Source organism: Orbicella franksi, chromosome 11 (genome assembly GCF_964199315.1).
Source record: "Orbicella franksi chromosome 11, jaOrbFran1.1, whole genome shotgun sequence".
NCBI lineage: Eukaryota > Metazoa > Cnidaria > Anthozoa > Scleractinia > Merulinidae > Orbicella > Orbicella franksi.
In genome coordinates, this window is record NC_138155.1 from 21759822 (window position 1) to 21767338 (window position 7517).

The following is a 7517-nucleotide window of genomic DNA, read 5'->3' on the forward strand; positions in this document are numbered from 1 at the left end:
GAGCGCGCGCACGAATCGGTTAATGGGCCCTTAAGCCGTTTAGAAAATTAATTCTACGTTTAGTCCGTGCGGCTTAAGGTGGCCGAACACAGTTTTCGCGCGCGCTTTTGCCGATGCAATTCAGCGCGCGTACAAGGATTGCAAAAAAAAAAAAAACATGCCGTCAATAGAGCGATCATTTTATTTACTCAACACCTGCACTATCTTTGCTATTTTTCTCTATTATTGAACGCAGTGTATTAATGGCTTTAGTCTTTCATTACAAAGATATGTTGGAAAAGGTAACGACGCGAAGAACCCAGCAATTCTCAGCTTTTTCTTTGTTACCGAAAGAACCCAGTTAAATGCAGCGCATGCGCAGTTGCTCGAAAAATTGAGACCGATTGCTTTTGGAGAAACTTGCCGATTTCTAACGATCCAGTCGTTAGAATTTCAAGAAATTTGGCAAAACAGTAGTTCAGAAACCACGTGAATGGTCTATCGCAAAAAATCTGAATTTTGACATAGGGAATTTTTAATAATACAGAACATGCAGTGAAAACGATTTACGGCGAATTACCACAATCGCCTATGTCAAAATTTTATTAGAACAGTGTTGACAGAAGGGATTTAATGTCAATTCGTAGTGGGCAAATGATGAAAAAAATCTAACAACTGGATTTTTTTAAATAAACAAAAACCATTTTTTAAGCCTTGTTCTTAACCAGCCCCGTTGCCATGGCAACAGCACACACCTCAGCCAAAATGCGAGAATAAACTTTTCTGTGGTTAACCCTGACTCTTGCAAAAAAACGGGCGCCAAAGCATAAATATCTTAAAAGTTATGGTGAATTAGGCATAGGCTCTTGAAAACTGTGTTCGGCCACCTTAAGGCTGCCAAGGTGAAAAATTAAGCACATTTCGTCAAGGCGTATGGCCGCACGTTGTTTGTACCCCTGCCCTGTTTCCCAAATGTAAAAATTTTCAATGGACGAGAAAAACTGGAAATTCGTCATAAATAATAATAGGTTTTAACGTAAGATAAACCTGAAAGAGTTTTCACTTTCTAGATTAGAATGGTTTAGTTCTTGAAAGTAAAGTACGCTGGCATAAAATTGACCCTCAAGGTCAGTGCATTTGTGACAATCGTTTCTTTTGAAATAACCGCTAAAAAAAGTCAGGGATAGCAACATATCGTCCACCAAGGAATTGAATTATTTTGTCAATATCCAGTTTATTCAAAACGAAATCGGTGTAGTTTGAAATATTTTCCGCCAATTGCTTAGGGGAAAATATCACTTTGCTTAGACTTTCGGCGAGTTCAATCCAAACTTCACTGAAATATCTATTTTAAATCGATTCTTGGAATGCATAATAGTTATTTTAGATAACACTAGTTAATGAAACCTTATTGTTTCATGTTGAAAACATCTATTAATTAAGCATTGGACAAACACTCAAGCTTACAGTTCAATTTCAAGTCCTCCTTACGTCAGAATCTGCAAAAAAAGGTGCAAGTATACATAACATTTTACGTGTCATGTCCATTCAAGAGAATTTCTGGAGGCTTTGAAAGAATACTTCCGTTAGCAACAAATAACAAGCTTGCCTAGCCGACCCCATTTGGTAGGCTTTTGATCTTTTTCATTTAAAATCCTGGTCTTTGATCGTATTTTTCGATAGCGCTGATCCTAGCAGTATGCAGGACACCTGTCATATATGAACTCAGTTAAATGACCTCGCTCTCCAAGAGTTCTCGTGGCTCAGTGGATAGAGCGCCCGCCCGGTGTTCGGGAGATCATGGGTTCGATTCCTGTCGGCGACTCAGAATTTTTCTTTGTCCCACGCTCGTGTCATGTTGATTAATTCACCTTCACATAAATGGTAAATGATTTGGAAATGAATGGATATGTAATCGGATTTTTGGCAAAATGGAAGCCCTGGAAAATCAGCGACCGGTGGGTTATTTACAATGTCTAATAATTATTAGTTTTAAATCACCTCTCGTTAGTGTTATATTCATCAGTTGGGCTTGAGTTGTATTGTAAGTAAAGAAAAGAATCAAAAATGATGGGAACTCACATTTTCTACAATTTGCTATTTTGAACACTTTTCGAGCATAGATTAAATCTGAGACCTACAAGGGGCGGGGGGGGGGGGGGGGGGGCGAGGGTGATGGCTGCCAGCTCTCCATAAAAGGGCGATTTCCTCTAAGATACCTTAAATCCTTGAATTAGCGCCCGGAACACTTATTTCAAATTTAGGGGAAGACGGGCTACTATTATTCGAGGGGGGTGGGGCGCTTAATAATTTTTCCAAATCGTGGCCTGACATGATCATTTTTTTAACACATCATCTGCGCGTAAACACCAACATAAGCTGTTCATTGACATGAAAAGCTGATTCTTGAGTTTAAATCGCGGCACCGTTAGTACTTAACGTGTTCAACGGGTTCACTACTAGTAAACGTGTTCACAAACTGAATCAATGTACAAATCGAATACTACATGACGAAAACTATACATCCTTTGTTGTCTCATTACTCGTCCACAAAATGGGGTGGGGGAGCGGAGGGGCGCTTATTCGAAGGGAGGCGCTTATTTTAAATTTCGGCCGATAGGAGGGCGCTTATTCGAAGGGGGCGCTTATTCGAGGTGTTTAGGGGGGGGGGGGGGCTAATTCCAGGATTTACGGTACCGAAACTTTCAGTCCAATCCAAGATGGCGGATCAAATAACGTCATCTGACGTAATATGACGCCATATCCAACAGCTGTGCTTTAATAGAACGTGTGTGCTTTAACAGCTGTGCCTTAACAGAACGAAAACCACCACCCCTCCAGCCCCCCCCCCCCCTTCTTCTGCCCTTGTACCACGGTGAAGGTTTGGCCTTGCTTGTACGTAAGAGAGCTACGTTGAAAGCACGTCCATAAATTTCAGTGGGCAACAAGTGTCAAGAATAACTCCATCCTCACCAGAAACACACCAAATTATTTCAAAAAATAAGCCCTTTGCATAGTAATCAAAACCATGCAGGAACTTGATTGCTTTCAATTTACAGTTGATGGCAACCTAGTCGACAAAATTAACAACAGGTTAGTTGGAGAAGCAATGTTAAAGCAAAAACTCCAATCGAACAGCCGCGAGTAAACGATGCTATTGTAAGAGAAAGGGACCCGATAACTAATGAAACAATTGACTACGATCATCCAAAACACCTAATAGATCAATAGCTTAATGTTGCCACGACAGTCAGTCAGCTCTGTCCTTGGCTTTCCCAGGAGGGAGTAAAAATACTCCTAATCGCGTCATGTTATCGAAACCGGGATAAGCTCCGGCCTGATTGGCCACTTGGCTCGTATGCAGACTTTACTTTTTTGAACGGCTGCCGGAGCTCGCTATAATAGGCTTTATTGCTAAAATCATCCAACATGGCCGCCAGGGTCTTTGAATCTCTCTGGAATAGTTGCCAACCACCTGTAAAGCAAAACCTTTTTTAATTAAAAAAATCTATCAATTTTCCCTCACACACGCGCCATCGAAACTGACAATTTTTTAGGATTCTACTTAAAAAGATTTGTACAGGTTAATAATATAATCTCAAACATTGAATTTTCCTGTTTAAAGACAAACAATTCCCCTAGTGGAAATTTTGCATATCACGCCCTTTATTCAAAAGACAAAGTAATAAAATAATAGCACTCAAACAGCCGTTGGGTGCTTGGCCACAAATTTTTGAGAAACTTCAAATTACCACGCATAATTTGCAATTTAAAAATTTCAAATTATGCATGCCGTGCAATATTTGTTGTTTGTTCCTCTGGCGGTCATTTGCCCTCCACGTTCAAATTTTCAGCAGGCTAAAATCTGCCTTGCATCGCCCTTTCCCACACTACAAAACAGTTTAAAGCGTCAGGTTTGGAATTGTTTTTATGTCTGGATTGGTTGCAGGATATATATTGAATTCCTGCAACAAGAACTTTTCTCTCTGCCGAGGCATTTACAGCACGCACGTGCTTCAATGAAACAAATCAAATATTTCCCCGGAAATAGGATTTTTATGTCCTTTCTCTATGAAAATTTTCTGTTTTTGCGTCAGTCCCAGGCCACTTCCCTTCCCTGGGGCAATGTGCATTGGGAGCTTTGGCTTCGATCCCAAAGCAACCTTAAGAAACCGCTCACTTCATTTACGGGTTCCAAGCCCGTTTCCCCCATAAGTATCCCCAGGGGGTACTGCTTCAAATTTCATCGGGGTGGTGACTGCGCTGGCTGCTCATTAAGGCACAGCTGTTGTAAATGTGAAGGGGCCCACCGGACACTCCATTGTAATTTTCGTGGCCCCAGAGGAAACCCCAGAATCTCCTCTCAGGTCCGAGGAGCCAATAAGCCTACTAGTACCTCAACCTTGCCCCAGGCCAATTCAACCACACTTGCCAACTCCCGTAAAAGTTAATAACCTTCTCCTATTTCTTTCTGTGTATGACAATTCAATCGCGGAATATTTAGCAACTGAGTTTACTATGGGTTTCCCCTTGTATTACGAGGGTCCCCAGTTTTCGTGTCATTCTAAAAACTTACTGTCTACCATGCAAAATCCTACGGCTGTGGATGCTAAACTTTCTAAGGAGCTTGGCTTGCGCTCATAGGCTTGCCGGTCCTTTTTCTTCGCCACATTTTTCGGTGTTTCGTGTATCCCCTCTAGGTTTAGTCCCCAAGAAAGCTGAAGGAGAATTCCGTTTAATTCACCACCTTTCATTTCCTAAGGGTTCTTCATTGAATGATGGAATTTCTCCAGACCACACAAGTGTTTCGTATGCCACAGTAGAAGATGCCATTCGCCGCATTAAGTCTGTAGGCTCGAGTTGTTTTCTGGCTAAGACAGATATAAAAAACGTCTTTCGCATTATTCCTATTCGCCCTGAGGATCATAATCTCCTTGGAATATGTCGGCGAGGCTTATATTATTATGACCAGTGTATGCCTATGGGTTGCTCAAGTTCTTGTAAAACGTTTGAAACATTTTCAACCGCGATTGAATGGATTGCCCAGAATAAGTTGCACATTACTGACATTTTGCACTTGCTAGATGATTTCTTAAATATTTCTCCTACAGAGGACCTATGTCGGAAACATTTAGATTTATTTTTGATGCTCTGTGGCTATTTGGGCATTCCCATGGCACCTGAGAAAACCGTTGGCCCATCACAAATCATTTCTTTTGCTGGCATTGAGCTAGATTCAATCTCAATGGAGGCTCGGTTGCCACAGGAAAAGTTAGATAAGTGTTCAGCCCTTATTTCTGCCTTTGTTAGACGCCGTAAGGTCAGTCTGCAGGAGATTCAGTCCTTAACAGGATTACTGAATTTTGCCTGTTCAGTAGTAGTTTCAGGTCGGGCCTTTTTACGCCGTTTGATTGACCTTACTATTGGTGTTAAGCGCCCTCACTTCCTAATTAGGTTGTTTTGGGAGGTGAAAGCAGATTTGTTAGTTTGGCAAAATTTTCTTTCGGGTTTTAATGGCCGTTCATTTTTTCTCTCGGATGATTGGTATGATTCGCACAAACTCCTGCTTTATACAGATGCTTCTGGCACCCTTGGTTCTGGTGCTATTTTTGGTAGAAATTGGTGCTATGGTGAATGGCCTGATAGCTGGCGTAATCGCAATATTGCATATTTAGAATTTTACCCTATTGTGTTAATTTTGCATCTGTGGGAACATGAGATGCAAAATCGCCGTGTTTTGTTCTTTACTGACAATGAGGTCTTAGTGCATGTTATTAATAAACAGTCTTGTTGGGATATGGACTTGATGTTCTTTGTACGTGAACTGGTGCTAGTATGTTTGCGTCATAATGTTCACTTCAAAGCTAAGCATATTCCGGGTTACACAACAAATTAGCTGATTCGTTGTCTCGATTGCAATTGCGGACATTCAGGCAGCTGGCACCAGCTCACATGCATCCACTCCCCACAGAGATCCCTCACCATCTACAGCCACTCAACTGGCATCGATAGCTTCATTTCTGCTGCATTCAAGTCTTCAGCCCTCATCCATTCCCACATATCAGCGTGCTTGGAAACTTTTTCATCAGTTCCATAATTCAGTATTTCAACACCCCTCTTTGGCACTTCCTATCTCACCATCTGTCATGGCCCTGTTTATAGCTTATTTGTATAATTCTAGTTATGCCCCATCTACTGTGAATACTTATATCTCAGCACTGGGCTATTGTCATAAACTAATGGGCCTTTCTGACCCCTCCAAAGTTTTTTATGTCTCTCAAATGCTGAAGGGGTATGGGAAAGTGGACTTTCGCCTAGATTCTCGTCTTCGATTACACTCCCTATACTAGACAGACTGCTTGCTGCTGCATCTTCTCTTGAAGGTTTAGCTTATCAGATAATTCAATTTCAGGCTATGTGTTCACTAGCTTTTTCTGCCTTTTTACGTATTGGTGAGATTACATCAGTTTCTAAGCAAGGTGCTCCTTCTCCTCTCCAACTTTATCAGCTCACCAAATTGTTGAATGCTGCCGGCGAATTAACAGCATTTAAGTTGACTTTTGGGAATTTTGAACATAGTTATAATGAGCGCCCCTTTTCAGTGGTGGTTTCTCGTCACCCCCATTCTTGTCCGGTCGATTTATTGTCCAAGTATCTAGCCTTGCGAGGCTCCAGACTAGGCCCTATTTTTATTTCCGTGGATGGGTTGGTCGTATCCCGATCGAATTTTTCCCAACGCCTTTCAATGGCTATTCAGCTTTGTGGCTTGGCTCCTTCCCGTTATAAGGGCCATAGCTTTCGGATAGGGGCTGCCTCTCATGCAGCAGATCGAAGTTTGTCTGATGCCCAAATTCGTGCTTTAGGCCGTTGGAAATCAAATGCTTTCCAAAGATATATAAGGGTACCTAGCTTCGTTGCCTAAAGGTCCAGTAGTTAGTTTCGTGAACTGCTTATGGCTCGCAGTTAGCATGGGCGGCTGCTTCTCTAGGTCTCTTCAAGGTTCAGTAGGGTTAGTAGGAGCAAGTAGCATATTTAACTGTTATTGCATTCTTGTAGGGGGCAACAGGGTGGGTTAAGTTAGCATGGGCGGCTGTCCCACCTTGTTGCCCCTCGCGTAAGTTGTTGGCCTCGGTGCAAGTATGTATGGTTTATTCAATTTGGTATAATTCCAGTCAGAGGCAGCATGGCGGGTTAAGTTCGCATGGGCGACTGTCTCGCGATGTCACTATAGACTGCATGGATGGGTCGTTCGTATTGTATTTTTAATAATGATATCCTGATGAGTGCAGTTAGCATGGGCGACTGCCTTTATAGGCTCATTTTGAGTAATCCAGATTGCATTGTGTGTTTATTTTTATTTCAATTAACTAGTGGGCACCAGGGTGGGTCCAGTTAGCATGGGCGACTGTCCCACCTTGTTGGCTCCTCAATCAATCAATACCAATGCGTATGATTAGTTTAATTTCGATTGCCTCCAGTTTTTGCCAGCATGGTGGGATAAGTTAGCATGGGCGACTGTCCCATCGTGTGGGCTTCAC

The 7517-nt window shown here is 42.0% G+C and overlaps 2 pseudogenes; both read left to right on the forward strand.

The window, feature by feature from the left end:
* Positions 1-5152: 5152 nt before the first annotated feature.
* Positions 5153-5993, forward strand: LOC145502657 (uncharacterized; annotated as a pseudogene).
* A 12-nt stretch (positions 5994-6005) lies between these two features.
* LOC145503361 (uncharacterized) lies at positions 6006-6901 on the forward strand (annotated as a pseudogene).
* The last annotated feature ends 616 nt before the right edge of the window (positions 6902-7517 follow it).